Source organism: Pyxicephalus adspersus, chromosome 3, assembly GCF_032062135.1.
Source record: "Pyxicephalus adspersus chromosome 3, UCB_Pads_2.0, whole genome shotgun sequence".
Lineage (NCBI taxonomy): Eukaryota > Metazoa > Chordata > Amphibia > Anura > Pyxicephalidae > Pyxicephalus > Pyxicephalus adspersus.
This window is the reverse complement of record NC_092860.1, coordinates 45257595-45277033: the sequence shown is the minus strand read 5'-3', so window position 1 is coordinate 45277033 and position 19439 is coordinate 45257595. Positions and strand designations below refer to the sequence as shown.

The window sequence follows — 19439 nt, the reverse complement described above, 5'->3', positions numbered from 1 at the left end:
CTAAAAGACAGTATAGAAGCAGCCCTATAAAGTCATTGCTAATTGCCTGTCAGGTCCTTTATAACACCAGTACTCTACAAGACCGCAAAGTACACTATAAGAAGAAAGTCCCTGAAAGCAGCCAGCAGAAACATCTATATTAACAGGTAAAAATAGATAAACTCAGAATTGCATTTTGTCACCATTTGTTTTTGTGATTTAAGAACCAGCTAATAATAACATGTTGCTAACATCCTACTAGCCAAGAACATAATTCCTTATCACTTGACGAAATACCTAAACCTACCACAAAGCAACAACATAATAGCAACTTTACAGTGAATTGCTAAGGCTTAGTCTACCAGGACTGTTTCCCCAGCGTTAAACCTGATGCTGTTAAAACCTTGGTTTGAAATCCCCATGCATTCCAATGCGAAGTTTCCTTGAGGCACATTTATAAGCTATATCTTAATTGTTGCTTGCAACGTTTAAAAAATGAAAATGCTGGGTTAAAGCTCGAAAACGCCCAAAAACGCGGTAAGCGCGGGTAAATACTTCCATTGACTTCAATAAGATGTTTTCCCGCGTTTTCAAGCACTAAAAACAAACACGTTTAAAACGCGAAAAAACGCAGTAAAACGCTGAATTTTCCAGCATTTTAAAGGCAAGCTTTAAAACGCATAATAAAAGGGTATAAAAACGAATAAAAATGCAATAGGAACGTTTAGATTTGTTTTTAAAAACGTCCGTGTAGACCAGGCCTAAGGAACCAAATTGTAACCAGAAGAACCAGACATTATTGTACTCCCCGATATCCCCCCAGGGTCTAAAACACAAACACAATGTGCGCTTTACAGAACATTCAATAAATAAAACATATAACTTATTTATGAGTAGCAGTTCTTTTTGTAAGCTGCATTATGGTTGTAATACAGTTGTATCATCACTTAAAATAAACCAACTTGACCTAAATAGAACATTGCCTTCTAACTTCCCAGACCACCAAGGCTTTACTTAATCAAAGCTCTTTCATCAGCAATTAGAACTCAATAACAAGACATCTATCATGGAAGGTGATGGTTACATTTTGGTCAGTGTAGCTGATGGAACGTTGCCAGCAGCAGATTAGACCAGACTTTCTAGACCTTTTTAACATAGGTGAACCCCTGAAATAACTTTTAGGTCTTAGGGAACCCTTGCTATAATTACTATATCCATGGCTCACAGTATATTAACATGGTGGCCAGTGGGAAGAATGGCATCCTTACAGAAAGTCAAAAAGATCATTGATGTCACATAAACTGACCTGAGAGGCACAAATAGCTCATTGCCCAAGGAACACCTAGCAATCCCTGGAGAAACTCTAGTTTCACTAACCACCCTTGTAGTTGAGAAACACTGTACTAGAGTTACACAGTCTGAAAACAAAGTTTACTAAATGCAGTAATTGAAAGTGTTAGGGAAAAAGTATAGAAGCTGCTACTGAAGACTTTGAAGTTGGTATCTAACTGACTGCAGCTTGTGCTGGGTCAATAACTTACTCAATGACTCAGTAAAGAAAGACATAGGTTATGTTTGACAGTCAGGGGTCTGATCTGTACATCATACCAGGCATACTTTTGAATTCTACAGAGAAAAGGGAACAAGCTGACAATAGGTTGCAGTGCTCAAACCAGAAAATATTTTAAGCTGGGTGGGAGGAAATTGTAGGTGGGTGGCAGCCCCTCTATTATGACCCAGTTCATCAGTAATCAGCCAAAAACAGCCAGTGGGTTACTAAAAAGTGTCGGGTGGTGCGCCCAGCTAAAAGGGGCTGGGGAGAACACTGGGTTGGAAATCTGCAAACAATACGTGTCAAGACAGGATTTGATGAAAGCAAAATTCACACTGCACTGCCTTCTTGTACAAGCAAATAAAAAAATAATAATATTTATATAGCACAAACATATTACGCAGCGCTGTACATTAAATAGGGGTTGCAAGTGACAGACAGATAGAGACAGTGATACAGGAGGAGGAGAAGGACACTGGGTAAATTTTGTAGCCAGCAGTACAAAACTACAATATATAGTCACAATTTTGCACTTTACTTTCCTTGCAGGCACCCTAGGCACCATCCACACAGGGAAATGTAACAATGCCACATTTTTTTGCTTACAAAATACTACATGAAACAGTCCTAATAAAACCGTAAAAAAAGAAAAGCAAATGAAGAATGACACTAACTTATTAACACCTAATTAGCAGCTTATACAGGTTTATGAGAACATCAAATATGGTGACAAGGTGCTGTCCTAGAAACAGATTAGGCACTAGGTTTGCCTCAGGCATGTAATAAATGTCACCAAGGACAGTTTACAGAATAAGAAAAGCACCACAAAGCTGATTACAGAAATAGGAAAATGACTGTCACTAGGGTGTGCTTATTTGGGCAAAGCAGACAAAAGTCTAATGCAGCATTTCTCAAACTTTTTAACATGTGGGAACCCATGAAATAACATGGGTACGAAGAATGCCTTTATTATTGCTGGCCAGTGGAAACAATGTCATCCTTACAAAATAGCCAAAAGATCACTGTTGTCAGTGGTAACTGACCTGAGAGTCACAAATTGCTCTTTGCTCAAGGAACCCCTCTGGAGAAATCCTGGTTGAGAAACATTGGACATGTGCATAGCAGGAGCAATTCTTTCAGACCTATTCATTTTCACTATTTTTTTTTCATAAAACAAGCCAGAACTATAAGTTGTCCGATTGCATCTTATTTCTCTGTTCAATTATTTATACAGCCAAACAAACTCTATGTAAAAGGTTAAGGAATAGGCAATTCATTGTCATGTCTGGTTGGATCCCACCTACACAAATGTCCACCTCTGTAAGCCTATGTTTATTCTACACACAGAACACATTTAACTAGTGAGTGCCAATTCACATGGAGTGTTTTACCCTTCTCTGTGGACACTTAAACGTATAAATTCTTTCAAATATGCTGGATTTTTACTACCAAATGCAAGCAGCATTTTCATAGTGTAACATACCTGAACTGTACTGTCAACGTAGATAAAGCAGAACAAAGCCACAAGCTAGTATATTACCATACAGAGAAAAGTCATGCAAAAGCCTTTATATAATTATTAGTATATTATGTGGGCAAAAAGGTGATCAAGGCTTTTGTAAAATTAGTCATACACACATAGTAACGTTCAAAAACCAAAAACATTTCTAAGCAGTGAAATAAGATGTCAGCATACACAAGGATAGGTCAGAGTTAATTGTAAAGTCAATATTGAAAATATAATAAAGATACATTGCCATGTCATGATTTTCTTGCACAATAAAGTTTATGGTTAAGAATGAGTCAGATGATTTTCACGTGGTCAGCAGGAACAAGGGTAGAGGTGGTTTTATACTCACAACAGAGAGCTAGTCAGTCTTGCCACTACATTGATAAGGACAGGGAAGCCAGGGAGGTGAGGAGGTAGTGCAGCGGGGGAAGTCAGCCTCTGTACAATTCTATGAGTGTGAAGGCTGACAAGTCATACTGAACTCCACCCTCTCACCACATGTCTCTCCATACACAGCACTCACTGAAAGGTAAAACATGACTGGCTCTGCAACGCACAAGGAGGGGTGAGCGAGATGCTTATCCAATGCACACTGATCTTCAGCCATTCCCAGGAGGCCCTCCCACTAAGACATACTATGTATGCTCCATACACATCTCCAGCAGCCTTTACAAGATAACTTGCCAAAAAAAATATGAAATATATTTTGTGCTTATTCTTCCATTCAATCGGGTCTCTCTGACAAATATTAAATGAAAGGTAAAACAGTTACTTAAAAAGAAATGTGCCATAAGATAATGTAATTAGCTAAATACTCAATATTTTTTTTTTTTAAATCTCACCTCAAACTTGTAGGGTAAAGGCTTACACACGCTAGATTGTGTATGGAAAAAACAAACGACTGAAAGAGGAATGAATAAGCGCTGTACATACAGTGCAGTTCTGTTCTATGGAGAGGGGAGGACGAGTAAGAGGCACCCCGCTGTGTTCTACTCCATTCAATTGTCTTGTGGTCATTGTCCATCTGTCATTAATGGATACGCCAGGAGATGGATCCATGAACGACGTTGGACTGCCTCTGTACACATGTCAGACTCAGACGAGGCCTGCAGCATAGAACTTGTAGGGTAAAGGCTTACACACGCTAGATTGTGTATGGAAAAAACAAACGACTGAAAGAGGAATGAATAAGCGCTGTACATACAGTGCAGTGGGGGGGGGGGGGGGGGAGAAAACGAGTAAGCGGCACCCTGCTGCGTTCTCCTCCCCTCAATTCCCTTGTGGTCATTCGTCTTCTGTCATTAATGGATACGCCAGGAGATGGATCCATGAACGACGTTGGACTGCCTCTGTACACATGTCAGACTCAGACGAGGCCTGCAGCATAGCCTTGGTAGCCATAACTCTGGAAAGGGACCCCCTGCACCCTGTATGGTAAAAGTTACTAGCACTTCCTTACTGCTCCTTTCTGCTCAGCAGTGGTAAAATACCCTGCACTTCATTGTACAGAAAGCCTTTCAGTGATCTACCCTGAGACGACACTCATTGTCATTGAGCTTGAGAACTGTGACAACCAAAGAAGTGACATCACTTCTCCGTCTGTTCGCCAACACAGTCAGTTCAATGGCAGCTGCACATGTCAAAACTAGTTTTCAGGGTGGACATTTTCCACTAAGGTGAATAGGAGATTTTTTTTCTTGTACCTGTTTGGGTATTTACTGAGCAATGAAAAAATTCCTCTTTGCAAAGCGAACATGCTCTACTCTTTAAGTGAACCTTAAACAGATCAGGAGCTTGTGAACCATTTTAGACATTAAAGTGGATAGAAGATTTAAAGTGGGACTAAGGTTAGAATAAAAACATTGCAAGCAGGCAGGTGTTTCTTGCAAAAGGGACAGGTTATGGATCTTTTGGAATAAAATAAATATAACCTGCATGCTTGCAATTTTTTTCACTAAACTTACCTCTCCTATCTTCATCCTCTGCTCTTCTGAGTTTGGGATCTCTAGCCATCGTGCATGGCCAGCCCAGAATGATGTAACTGCAACACCTGTGCATAAAAGTTCATTCATTTCCAGAAGCTAGTTATGCGGGCATCATCCTGTGCATACAGTGTACATTATAGAAAAGATTGCCCACAGTTTTGTTTGTTTTACTTCAGAAGGGACATTGCCTGTCTTTTTTCAATAAAAAACATTTTATTTTAATTTTAGGTCTAGTTCTGCTTTAAAGCAGTTGATGCATGAGAACTCAAATTACGCACAACCTGATATTCTGTGCAAGAGGTGAAACCTATTACTTAACAAAGTTAAGCTACGTACACACTTCCAATTATTATCGTTGGTAAACGAACGACGAACGATCCTGCACGATATCTGCGAACGATCGTATAGCACCGATCCTGTACATACAGATAACGACACGATCGTTCGTAGATATTGTACACACAATAGATGCGATCGTTTGAACGATACAGGAAGTTACGTGCACCACAGGAACGTTCGTTCATCACGCATGCTCAGACCATGGACGATCAATGAACGATCGTACACACGAACGATGGTCAACGATCTTCGTCCAATCCGATCCGCCGGTCCGGTCGTTCATTTCCAACGACTTTCCTCGTTCGTCGGCGTCGTTGGTTACTTTTTTTACAAACGATTTTTGCCCAATCGATCGTTCGTCGTTCATTTTGAACGATAAAAATTGGAAGTGTGTACGCAGCTTTACTGTCACTGAGAATGATTGAAACACCTTTACCCAAATGTTTGTTTCGAAAGGAAGAACCCATTTATTCAATCCGTCAATTTCTCATTTAAGTCTTTTATTAGCTAATAGCAATGAAAAAAATAGTTAAGAACATAAACATTTTATTGATCTACTCAGCAGGAAACACGTATCACTGACACATATATAAAGACCTGGGGTCACCTACACAATTTATTTTGCCAATAACTGAACATTGTAAACACACAACAAATAATTCCAATTCAGTCCAGCAGGCATTTACACCACACTAAAGCTGCGTACACACGTGCAATTTTTGTCTTTGGAAAGGATCTTTCACGATCCTTTCCAACGACAAGGGACTGCACGATGCATGAACGGTGCTCTACATACAGCACCGTTCATGCTCTATAAAGAGGGGAGGGGGAGAGCGACGGAGCGGCACCCTGCTGCGCGCTCTCCCCCTTCCCTTTCATTAGGATCGGTTGTCGTCCATCATCCGTGGATCAAGCAGGACGGTCGTTCGGACGATGGACAACACCGACTGTACACACGGCAGATTTTCGCCCGATATTTGGCCGATGCCGATTATCGGGCGATAAAAATCTGACGTGTGTACGCAGCTTTATGCTTATAAGCAGCTTTATGCTGATAAGCAGATGATCTTGCACAGTACCATCTAACTTTAAATTTGCGGTACAATGTATACCTATTACAGGCTGTAGTTTTGGAAGTACAAAAAAAAAATATCTGTAACTTCGGAGTGATATTGGCCCTGTGGAAGGTTAGAAACTGCGCCAAAAATTATGTTTAAAGTCTCCTCTGCTTTTTAATTAGGTCAACACACAACCAGGTGCCAGGGCAAGTTTTCTGCATGCTGGAAGCCACAGCCTATTTATTGGTAAGGCAACCACCATGATGCAAAGCCCTGCTATAGTGCTTTACTCTCTAGCAGCAAATGACAAACACCGCCAAAAAATTAACTCAGTCACTGAAGGATTTTTAAGGGAAATACTCAATGCATTAGAAAGGAAGGAAAGGATTCACAAAATGATGCCTGCTGGAGGAAGACACTAGAGGTAACAAAGCTTGTTCCAGGTCAGGGTAAAGAACTGTCTCAACAATTGATGCAAAACAAGACATTGGGGTGGCACTGTCCAGTTTGATTCCTAGTTCCCCGCATTATATGGAATAAAACTGTGGCAGAATAGACAGAGTGGTTACAATAACCGGAAGCAAACCTGTTATTTGTCATTTATTGCCAGCCTGAAACCATTACTGAAATGCATTTTTTTTGTGACTGTGATTTAATCCAATTAGTAAAAAAAACATTACCTATCAATGACATTATCTTAACCAGCTCAACTTATGAAATTCATCATACTGTTTGCAAAGAATTAAAAATATGACAAACGGTCTTAATTATGTTGACATTTGGCAAACATGCTCTAAACAGTAACTACCTCTCAGAGTAAAGTCTAAAGGTTAAGAGATACTGCAGCCCTTGGAGGTTCTTGATCTCTTTAGTGCAAATTATGCTTAGCAAAGAAAGCCAGAGAAAAAGCAGAAAGGTAGAACTATACCTATGTGAATCCTAAAGGAGATTCAGAAGACATTTGGGCAAATATTATAATGGTACGACACCTTATTTTACAAAATTGTTCTTAATTAACCAGGACTCTGTGGAACTCTAGGGCTTATCAAGAGGTTGCTAGAGGTTCCTTGAGCAATGAGCGATTGGGACCTCTCAGGTAAATTTAAGTGACACAATGATCTTTTTGGCTCTGAAAGGATGACATTCTTCTCACTGGCTAGCAATGTAAGAGGCATTCCTCCTACTGACCAGTGAGCTGTGGATATAGCAAGTATAGCAGGGTGTTTCTCAACCAGAGTTCCTCCAGGAGGTTGCTAGGGTTTTCTTGAGCCATGAGCAATTTGGACCTCTTGGGTCATTTACCACTGACCCCAATAATCACTATGTATCTGTATACATGCCATAACATGTAAGTTATTTTTACCAGCCAGCAAAGTAGGAGGAATTCTTCCTACTAACCAGCACACTAATGTACTAAAAGCTGTGGATTTAGTAATTATAGAAGGGGTTTCCTAAAACCTGAATGTTGTTTCAAGGGCTCTCTCATGGTAAAATTGTTGGTAAAGGCTGACCTAATGTGTTGATGAGGTTTGCACAAATTATTTTTTAATTACACAGAAAATATTGAAATTAGTTTATTGCATAACTGGCCAAATCTCAGGAAGCAGCTTGCCTAAAATAAAACCTACTGCCACACACATAACCAATAAATAAAGGCTTTCCTTTTCCAAAGTTTACAGAAAATGCTGCCAACTATGACCTTTTTAGCTCATAAATAACTAATGGCACACAGTCAGCAAACAAAAATTATTCGATTGTGTCTCCAAAGCAGTTTTTTTCCTATTGGATGCTGCCATATTGACTCTGTACTTTATGGAAAGTAAAGCCAGGATGTATTTCACAGGGCACATGTCAAATACACCTCTGTCCTAGTATGTGATAGTCAGGTGGCACTGCTTTTGCAGGGCAAATGTCGGCTGCTAGAGATAATGGTTTAAAATAAAGAGAAGAGAGTAGTTACTGACTTTGCATATTAGTAAGAGTACTGGGAAGCCATCTTAAAATGTTGTAAGTCCACCAATAAAACTGAATATAACCAAACCATGGGCCTATTGTTTTTTTTTTAATTCCCTCTAGAGTTTTTATTAAAAAAAAAAAAAAAAAAGACAACTTCATTCCCCAAATGGATGCGAAAACAACTAAATATATACAATATACATAAAGTTAGTAACCTAACTGGACTATTTGGCCTGGTCACCTCTCCCTCTCACCTTAAAGCAGAACCAAACCCAAAATAAACAAAAAACAAAAACACATACTTACCTTTTTATTCCGCAGATCCTTTCGGGAGGTTTCTTCATTTGGGTCCCACGTCGTCCCAGTATCTGTCTTCGGCCCGGAGGAAGCTCAGGGCTTCTTCTGGGTTCATCTTCCTGCGTGACCCCATCCCACACCACGCAGGTGTGAGATCCATTAATGTAGATAGGAAAAAAGATTGCTCATCTCACTGCGCATGCAAAAGATCTGCAATTTTTTTCGTCCAATAAAGAAAAGGCTCCTTCTGAGTATGCCCGAGGGGCCCAAAATGTCGATCGCAATCTACCAGTCGATGGCAAAGGCAACCCGAGTCGATCGCAGAGCCCTGCCTTACCTCTCCCTGCCGTTTACCAGCAGGCGGCTGCACGTTTATAGGGATGCTGGGGAGTGTAAGAGTGGGGAGGGAGGCAGAGAGGGCAGTCTGAGGTGAGCAGTGCTGGGCAGCCATGTCAGTTCAGGCTCGGTGTCAGGGTTCAATTTCTGAGATACCTTTGTACAGATTAGCAGTTCTTTTTCTTGTGCAGCACGTCATTCTCCTATGACAGGTGAGCTGTAGCTTTCCTGTTACTATAGTCTTGTAATGCAATGACTGTGCAATGTTCTGCGATTCAATGTCTCATTAACTTTAGTCACTTCTGTGTCATACTCAGTGTGTGTATATATATATATATATATATATATATATATATATATATATATATATATATACACAGAATGTGATTTATATAAATATACAAAGCTCGTGCTGTGACAGCACAAATTATCCAGAAGAGTGACATATGCAGTGCAGATATAACTGCATGGGTTGCTGAATTGTAAAATGTCTCCAGTATGATTTATCCAGAAAATCTGATCTACATGTATAAAGCATTTATTGTAACATGTAAATGAAAAGTTCATCTATTCTATAAACAACATTTTTGGAGAAAAGTTCACAATACAGCTTGTGGACCCTAATGCCATTGACCTTTCCTTACACAACAAAGCAACCCCTTCTCTGTACTACTTTGTACCAACCAGTGCCTGAACCTTGGAGGTACTGGAGGCGGGAACATCAAGCAACCAAAGTCCTGACAAAGTTTTAGTTTTTATAAGAATATACTTGCCCTTTACTGAATGATTTCACAGAAGAAGACTTCTGATTGGCTTCTACTCTTGCTAAACACCAACCAAATTTTTAAGTCTTAAAACAAAGGTTTTAAACTTCATAAAGGTAATACTGTTGTTTGTACAGAGTTACAATGATGACACAAAAAAAAAAAAAAAAAAAAAACCCTGATCTAGCTATAAAAATTTCCCACAAACTCCACATTGTTTTCTCTTCCTCTTTCTCTGACCTGTGAAGATCTATTTTACTACCCATTTGGTATTTTTTCACATAACAAAGTTATTGCTCAGCATTATTATGGTATTAGATTTTGTCCAATGGGGCATCATTATTCTGTAGGATTTACATAGGCACCATGTTGTAAAATGTTAGCATAGGGCAAAATTTGTGCACAATAGATCAGACACCATGCAGTGAGTAGTGGAGGAAGCAGGTGTACCCCATAATGGGAAGTACTTGGGCTGTGGTCCAGGGTCATAGTGGTTGCAGTGAGGTTACAGGTGAAGACATGCCAGGCATCCCATGGTGCCTGCTGTGTAGTCCATAGGTTATTTATCCTGTGACAAGAGAACTAATTCTATGCTCAGACTAGAAGTAAACAACAGCAGCGTTTATTGCTCCAGGAAGCCTACTACATACAGTTAGGCAGCCAAGATGATTTTGAAGAAGAAACACCTGATTTTTCTGCCATTTACAAATTCTTATATGGGTGTTTTTAGTTCAAAACTATGGAATCAGCAAACCACCCCTGGACGATGCATTGTGTGTCCAATAAAACGCCTCCCGCCTGTCAAATGAAGGATAATGAACAGATCTATTCACTTCAATACAAATTGTTTATTTGGTAAAACAGCTCAATAATATTCACACAAACCATGGATCTGTACATAGCCAAAGTGAAATCAGTTATGCAGCAGAAAAGTTCTAGAGATTTATACTATGATCATTCTTCAGCCTATGTTCACAACATGATCATTCTTCAGGATAAATTTACCGTAGGCAGAACCTCATGGGCTGATTTCTATCCCAATTAATTCATTGGATGATGTGTAATCCTATTATTATTAAACTTTCTACAAAGTTGTGAAAACCTGCCGGTCACCTGAGTATTGTTATCCAGTACTGGCATGTTTATATCATGCGAACCATATTTATTATTAATAAACAGGATTTATATAGCGCCAACATATTACGCAGCACTGTACAATAAATAGGGGTTGCAAATGACAGATGAACACAGGAGGAAAGAGGACCCTGCCCCGAAGAGCTTACAATCTAATCTGAATATTATGTGTACATGACAATCACAAGCCTTCCCCTAGAACATGTTAGGAATACATACAATATAACAGCAACTATCAGTAACCTGGAGCATTGCAATGTGACAAGTGTACCCTGGAGCTGTCACATACAATGGGCCCAGAGGGTGCAGCAACAGTGTGTACAGAGCTGAGGCCTCGTCATTCATCAATAAATGGTATCTAACACACAAGTAATGGCATTGCAATGACTCGTCATATAGGAAACGTATCATTCTAGTAAATGTAAAAATGAATTGTTCTCCTCACCTGCCAGTGGTGACTGCAGCACTCTTCTACACGGCTATGTCCCCGCACCTGACCTGCGCCCTCCCAGCAGCTGGAGGAGGAGGAGAACACATGATTAGGACACAGAAAGGAAGTGCTTGTTTGTTCAATAGCTAATAAAGTTTTGTTTCTTCAAGACTCGCAAACATACTCTCTCTCTAAGCCCTTCACCGCTGCTGAACGCAGAGGGACACGCCCACTTCGCTCTGATTGGTAGTCAGGACTATGGGGGCGGAGTAATATCTATTATAGGGCTCTGAATCCTGTCAGAGCCCCGGGAACGGGCTGGTGAAGGGAATGGTTGGCGATGAATAGAGGCTTGGTTAGCGGTGACTCTTCTGAGATGTACTTACAGTCTCCAGTAATAAAATGGCCAACGTTAGTTCTACTTCATAACACCTTGGCTTTCTAGTATACATAGCAGTAATAAAGATGGAAAATGACATTACACCTACAATGTGTTACACCTCCCCCACTAATACTGCAAGATTTATCTGCACTTTAATGCCCCTTGTTCCCCAAGCCTCAGGCACAGTTCTTTCTACAATTTGTGGGCCTTCTGCATCCTCACATTGCAGGAATGCTGGACTGACTACACTGGAGCGCCTGCACTAAATGGTTTTAGATGTTACCCTTATAAAAAATGAAAAACATAAATTATATTATGTACAAATAATTTAATTATAATTACTATCCCCTATGTGCTTGTTTTTGTTACTTTTCAGACTTGTGTCTACTTAACCTCCTGGGCGTTACACTGATGTCTAGATTTCTGTTCCAAAAGCGGTACACTGTTTTTCATGATATTTTGTTTTTTAAATTGTAGGCCTGTAACTTACAGAAATATGTCTGAACAGGGTTCTAGTAGATATCATGAATATAAAAAATGTTTGAAACACACAATCATGTAAAAAAAAAAAAAATTACTTTTAATAAAATTAAAGGAAAAACACAAAAATCAGCTTAAAAAAGAACACATAAATAAATGAAAAATACTGAAAATGCGATAATTCGGTATAATGTATAGTAATATATTTTTCTAAAACACCTCCCTAGTGTCCGTCACATACCTATAGACAAAACCACATAAATATATTTTCTATTATTTTGTATTGGATTGGATACAGGACTTTGTATTAAATCCAATACAAAAAATTTGAATTTTCCGCTACGACCCTCATCGACTGGCGCACGCACGCGCATCATCAGGAATCGCCGAGGGACGCGTACGCAAATGCCGGGTATTCTAATTCTTTCCAAACTTCCATGCAAAAAGTGTTACATTTTTTGCATGGAAATTTATTTTGGATTGTAGGCTCTAATTCACCGAATTACCGCATAACTCACCAAAATATGTCCAAAATTTTATAAATTTAATAATTAAATTTTTTTTTATAAAACATAAAAAAAACATAAAAAAAAAAAATCTTTAAAAAAAACTAAAAAAAGTTAAAAAAAAAAAAGTGTAAAATGTAATGTACAGTAGCTTATATAATATATATATAATACAATTATATATATATTATATAAGGATTTCTTTGTATTGAACTCAATACAGCTTTTTTGTATTGAGTTCAATACAAAGGAACTCAATGCAAAATTTTGAATTTGCCGCCCCGCCTCCCTCCCGCACCGACGCACGCAGCGACGTCACCGGGAAACCCCGTGATCGTCTCTGCACTCGCCGGCTGGACACCGAAGAGGAAGGACGTGTCCAGAGGAGCGGAGGGAGAAGGTGAGTATTTTTTTTTTTTTTTTGTCCAGCGATCGACGCTGGACAGGCACAGGGATAGGGACAGGGACAGGGAGAGGAGGGAGAGGAAGCCGGCTGGCTTAGAAAAGAAAGCCAGCTGGCTTTCTCCTCTAAGCCGGCCGGCTTTTTCTTTTAAGGAGAGGGACACCCGACGCTGGAGGACGACGCTGGAACATGGACCCAACGCTGGAACACGGAACCGACGCTGGATTAGCACAGCGGGACCAGGTAAGTGGGGATTTTAGTGTAGGCGAAAAAATACGGGCTTAACCAAAAGAGCAAAAATATTTAGTGTGAGAAATTACGGGCTTAGCGGTTAGGGGGTTAAACAAGAATACATAAATAAATGAAAAATACTGAAAATGCGATAATTCGGTATAATGTATAGTAATATATTTTTCTAAAACACCTCCCTAGTGTCCAACCGTCCAACGTCACATACCTATAGACAAAACCACATAAATATTTTTTGTATTATTTTGTATTGGATTGGATACAGGACTTTGTATTCAATTCAATACAAAATGAGAACAAAATTCAAACTCTCATTTTGTATTGGATTGAATACAAACTTCTGTATCCAATCCAATACAAAATAAGAGTTTGAATTTACCAATTACATACTTTGTATTTATTTTGAATTATTTTGTATTGGATTGGATACAGGAGTTTGTATTCAATCCAATACAAAATGTGTTTGAATGACTTTCAATTTGAATTTCCCGCACACACGCCGACGTCATCGTACGCGCCGACGTACACGCACGGAGGGAGAAGAAGCCGGCCGGCTTCTTCTTCCCGGAGAGGGCACCCGACGCTGGAGATCGACGCTGGATCGCAGCGGGACCAGGTAAGTGATGGATAAACCCGAACTTTTCTCACTGTATTTTCAAAAAAGTTCGGGGTTATCGATAATTGTAATAAATTTACTGTCCAGACCTTGCCAGTAGACTCTTTTCTGAATCCTCTGAGGACCTCGCCACTGTACAGCAGACAGTAACATGGACACCCAAGGAAGGATCCAAAATCCAGGACTGAGGTATCACCTGACAATGGATTCAGGGGATTACAAAGGGTTTTTTTTGTTTTTTAGTAAGTTAATATGGAACCCTGCTATACTCGCCTGTCCTCGTACTGTCGCAGAGTGTCACAGTCTTCTTTTTTCTTCTCTTTCTCCTTGCAATGTTCAGCTGTCTTGATTGGCCAGGCTAGGATGACATAACAAGCATGCAGAAGTTCACTCAGTTCCAGCAAAAGCAAGGTAAGCCGGGATTGACAGGTATTCATACCGCTTTCAATTTTATTTTAAAGCCACACTCTTGAGTTTATAAAAAGTTACAATTTTTTACTGGTCTGCTGTTCTTATTTCTTTCAGGGTGAAGACTGCCTAGAGTTGCTGTGGAGAAGCTGAAAGGGTGTGCATCTTATTGGGTTACTGACATTATGGCAGGAAAGTCAATATCCATTCATGAAGTAATCAGAGATATCAGTTTGTGCTTGTATCAGTTTTATCTCTAACTACAAGCTGCAATATTTCTGCACACACACACACTTCAGGGTCATGTTTTATCCTTACTGGGTGTATTGTGACCCTCTTTGTCTGTTAACAGTCATCTACATGGCTTAAGGTATCAGTTCTGTATGAATTCTAAAGTCAGCTATTGGTTAACGTTCACATGATTAAAATAGTCAATTGTGTTTGATTTATGGTGCTTGAATATCTATGTTGGTTACACAATATTTATGGTTTCTCAGTTAGAAAATGTAGTTTTAAACCCCAATAAAAGGCTCATATTTCTGCTGATTCATTATTTTCATTTGTCATTTACATTTTTTGTATATTGTAGGGTGGATAATATTTGGCATGTACAATGGAATGTGATTATTATAAAGACAGACCTATTCACTCAGCAACTGGTTTATAAAAGTGCACTTGAAAAAGTTAATACCAAGAAATATGTGCTGAACAAATGCATAGGTTGCTACCTCTTTTATTCTGTAACCCGAATGTTCTATTGATTTATGGAATAAAATGCTTTCTGAGTCACTGACCTAGAAAAAAAAATAGATGCAGTTGTGCATTCATTTTCTGCATGTCTTTTAAGTTGCATTTATGTGAAAAGTCTAAAAAAAGCCTAAAAATTGCATTTTCACAAAATTAGAAAAAAAGGCAGCATTGGGGCAGACCATGGACTGCCTTGCAAATACAAGCAAGTCCTTTCTTTGATGCAGTGTTCATATCTTTTATTACCACTGCAATAAATGCTGGGGTGGGCCCAGAAGTTGGACAGTGGGCTCTGCTCAATAAATATACAGTTATAAACTGTATTAATATAAAAGGTCTGCATATTGTATAAACCTATATATCAATGTTTAATCCTATGGTGCCACCTAGTGGTTACATGCAGACTTTACCATTTATGGCTGGGTTGTTCACCCTTTCAAACCCTGACCTCAAGCCCATATGCTTTTTGTATCTCCACACACAAGCATGTGAAAATCTAGCTAATTAAGTGTTTCTCATGCTTTTAAAGATGAGGGAACCCTTGAAATAAAATTCAGGTTTTCAGGGATAATGACTATATTCACAGCACACAATATAATAGGGTGGTTTGTGGGAACAATTCATCCTACATTGCTGGCCAGTGGGAAGAATGTCACTCTTACAGATAGCCAAAAGTTCATTGGAATGACCTGAGAGGCACAAACTGCTCATTGGTCATGGAACCCCTAGCAACCTCTGGAGGAACCCTAGTTGAGAAACACTGAGCTTAATAAGTTCAGTTGTCCCAAAAGTAAATGGCAAGATAGATGATCTATTGATGCAGCCTAAGTGCTGACATAATTTGTGTCTTTACTTCATTCATTTCTTAAATCAAAACCTGTCCACTTGATCTAATGTCCTTTGACCTATGCATTCTTCTTGCTTCCACACTGAGGAAACCCATTCTTTGGACAGAGACCCAATTCAGACTTGTTCAGCTCTGTGTGTGTTGCCATTCATTGTGAATGTCATCTAACACACTGTGCAATAAAGTGCATTACAACACACCAATACCATACCATTGTATTTTTCAATTAGTGCACATGACCCCCCTCCCCATGTCCCTTTGAATTAAAATGTTGCAGAGGCCCTTACCCTGAGAAATACACCATCACCTTGTCCATGCAGGGCAAAGTGACAGTATCCCTGCAAACAGAATCCCCTCTTTGCACACGTTCATTTGTAACAGGACTTCCTTGACCACTTACCACTTAACAGGACTTCCTTGACCACTTGAACCATCAACTGTGAGACATTCTTGTCTGAATGATGAGACAAATGTCCATGTTTAGGGAAATTTAAGGCATCCCACTTCTGTAGCACTTCCACTTGCAAATACTAGAGACAGAAGTATTTTGCAAAGAGACCTGTTTAGAACATGGTCATCATACAGCCAAACACTAAACACAAAGAGAGGATCAACCAAAATTTTGTAGACGCTGGACTGAGTCCTGAAGCTTCTGAAGGTATTTCACATAACCCCACATTCAAAACTTTTCCAGGTCCTGCCACTTTCCCCTGCACAAGATCTCCAAAATCCACCACTACATGTCCCCAGAGACCACCAAACTCCTTGTACACGCTCTTATCATCTCTCATCTGGACTACTGTAACCTCCTCCTCTCTGGTATTCCACTAACCCGACTCTCTCCTCTTCAATCTATTATAAATGCTGCAGCCAGACTCATCCATCCTTCCCACTGCTCCTCTTCCGCTGTATCTCTTTGTAAGTCTCTTCATTGGCTTCCATTTCACCATATAATCAAATTCAAGCTCCTGTGCTTTGCCTTAAAATGCCTGCACAGTTCTTGTCCCACTTACTTTTCTGACCTGGAGGAAAAATACTCGCCTAGCCACTCTCTTCGTTCCTCCAATGACCTACTAATGACTTCCTCACTCATAACCTCATTACACGCACAGCTCCAGGACTTTTATAGAGCTGCCCCTACTCTATGGAATGGTCTCCCTCGTCCTATTTGGCCCTCATAACCCATCTTTTCACTCTTGCCTACCCATCTTCTTCTGTCTCTAAAACCCTCACTACTTACCACTATTTAAAATCCCCCCTCCTATTGTGTGATACTTTCCCCACCTCCTAGATTGTAAGTTCTTCTGAGCGGGGTCGTTTTTTGTATCATTTGTGTCATTTGCAACCCCATATTCAATGTACAGCGCTGCATATTATGTTGGCGCTATATAAATCCTGTTTAATAATATTATTATTAATTTCCCTGGTAAAAAATATTTTTACATTGCAGTATCCAAAAATTATACTTAGATATTCCAGACGAAAAGAAATATGATAATAAAAGAAAGGAATTAATAATAAAAGGAACAAAAATTACTACTTTTAAGTAAACTGCTATCTCTGCCCACTTTTGAAAGTGCTGAGGGTAATTACTCTTAAGCGAATGATTATATATTACCATGAAGATTACCTTAGTTGCCATCAAACATGTTAACCGGTACCCATAAAGACTAAAGTTTGTGTGATCTGTGTTACACTGAACAATGACACTTCAGGAACAAATCCTAATAATACATCCAGTCGGCATCCCTGATTTAAAACCTTGAATTAGGATTTTAAATATCTAAAGTGACTACAATGAAACAAAAGGCCTAAAGGCTGCAATCCCTATTAAAGACCACTGTGTGGGTAGGCAGACTCTGGCATAGTCACAATGATTTTTACAAAACTCGAGTCAATATAATCTGCATAAAACATGCATTAATAAATGGGGTCTAGGGTTCTGTAACCAAAACTGAGAGTTTTTGAAACCGATCATATGTGAATTCTGTGAACATATTAAAACCACATAATAAGCTTGCTCAGGTCAAACCACTCACCAGCCTGGATCCAGATGGTTCAGCAACAGCCTTGAGAATCCAGGAAATTTTAACAGGGATATTGTTATATTTGTTTCCATTGACAGTGCACATGGCATGTGCTGTTAGTACATAGAGAGAGTTGCATTGAATCCTACCGTGTTTCCCCGAAAATAAGACCTACCCCGAAAGTAAGACCTAGCACTATTTTGTAAACCTGCCCTAATATAAGACCTACCCCGAAAATAAGACCTAGGAGAAAAAGAAAATAAAAGCATACATACCGGTAAATTAAAAAAGTACTCACCGAGACAGCTCCAGATATCTGATCCTGCGTGTGTGTCCTTTATCCTGGCTTCAGCGTGTGTGTCTTTGATGCTGGCTGCAGGGCGTGTCTATTCCTGAGCCAAACTGAAAGTAAAAAGCCTGCACTGAGCAAGGAAGCAAGCTGCTGATCCCTGCCCTAACGGAGATCCCTGCACTTAATTACAGGTAAGTGATCAGAAGGGGACAATGGAGTCAATGGAATAGAGTGATCAGAAGGGGACAATCATTTCATAGTGATCAGAAGGGGACAATCATTTCATAGTGATCAGAAGGGGACAATCATTGCATAGAGTGATCAGAAGGGGACAGTCAATGGCATAGAGTGATCAGAAGGGGATAATCAATGGCATAGAGTGATCAGAAGGGGAATTTGAACGGCACATGAGTGATCAGAAGGGGAATATGAACGGCACATGAGTGATCAGAAGGGGACAATCAATGGAACATGAGTGATCATGAGTGACTTTCAACAATAAATGTGTACTGTAGTCTTCTTCATGGAAAAATAAGACATCCCCTGAAAATAAGACCTAGTGTGTTTTTGGGAGCCAAAAAAAATATAAGACAGTGTCTTATTTTCGGGGAAACACGGTAACTGAAGTATCAAAGAGACAAATAACATTTTACATTTACATACACCTAATTAAAGTGTGGGGAGCTGTGATTGGTATTTACCGGGTGATTTAAAAAAAAACACTTTTTAAAAAAAAAACTTTTAAAAATAGTAAGGCAAAAGTGTTGGAGGTGGCCTTAGACAAACTGAGGGCCTAGGCTAATGTGAAGTTGAGACCTCAAGTGCAATGCATACTGCTATTCTATCAGTTAGGGCCGTGTAGAAGGTGGGGGTCTTGTGCAATTGCTTAGCATGCCCTACCTTAAAACGATCTTTTACTTTGGCAGAGCCATATGGGGTGTTATCCAGCCTAATGCTGCATGTAGAGTTTTAGTCTAGTATCATAAGGAAGACAACAGGTCAGCTGAGAGGAATCAGGGAAGGACCCCTACAATTGTGAGGCAAATAAACATTAAAGCTCCCAATGACCACAAGGAGCAAAACCAAAAGAGGGCACATGAAGCAGCAACAATACCTTGTCCGATTACAAACCAATACTCATT

General features: G+C 39.6%; 1 protein-coding gene across 3 annotated transcripts in view; it reads right to left on the bottom strand.

Moving 5' to 3' along the window:
* ACO1 (aconitase 1) overlaps positions 1-11482 on the bottom strand; it is a 39037-nt gene extending 27555 nt beyond the window's left edge. For 2 of the 3 annotated variants that reach the window (XM_072404413.1, XM_072404415.1), the window contains exon 1: positions 11356-11482. The gene's annotated coding sequence lies outside the window, so the exon portion shown is untranslated. Of the gene's footprint in view, positions 1-3390; positions 3526-11355 lie in introns of those variants that run through there. The other variant, XM_072404414.1, reaches the window with a different exon arrangement.
* Between the last annotated feature and the right edge of the window lie 7957 nt (positions 11483-19439).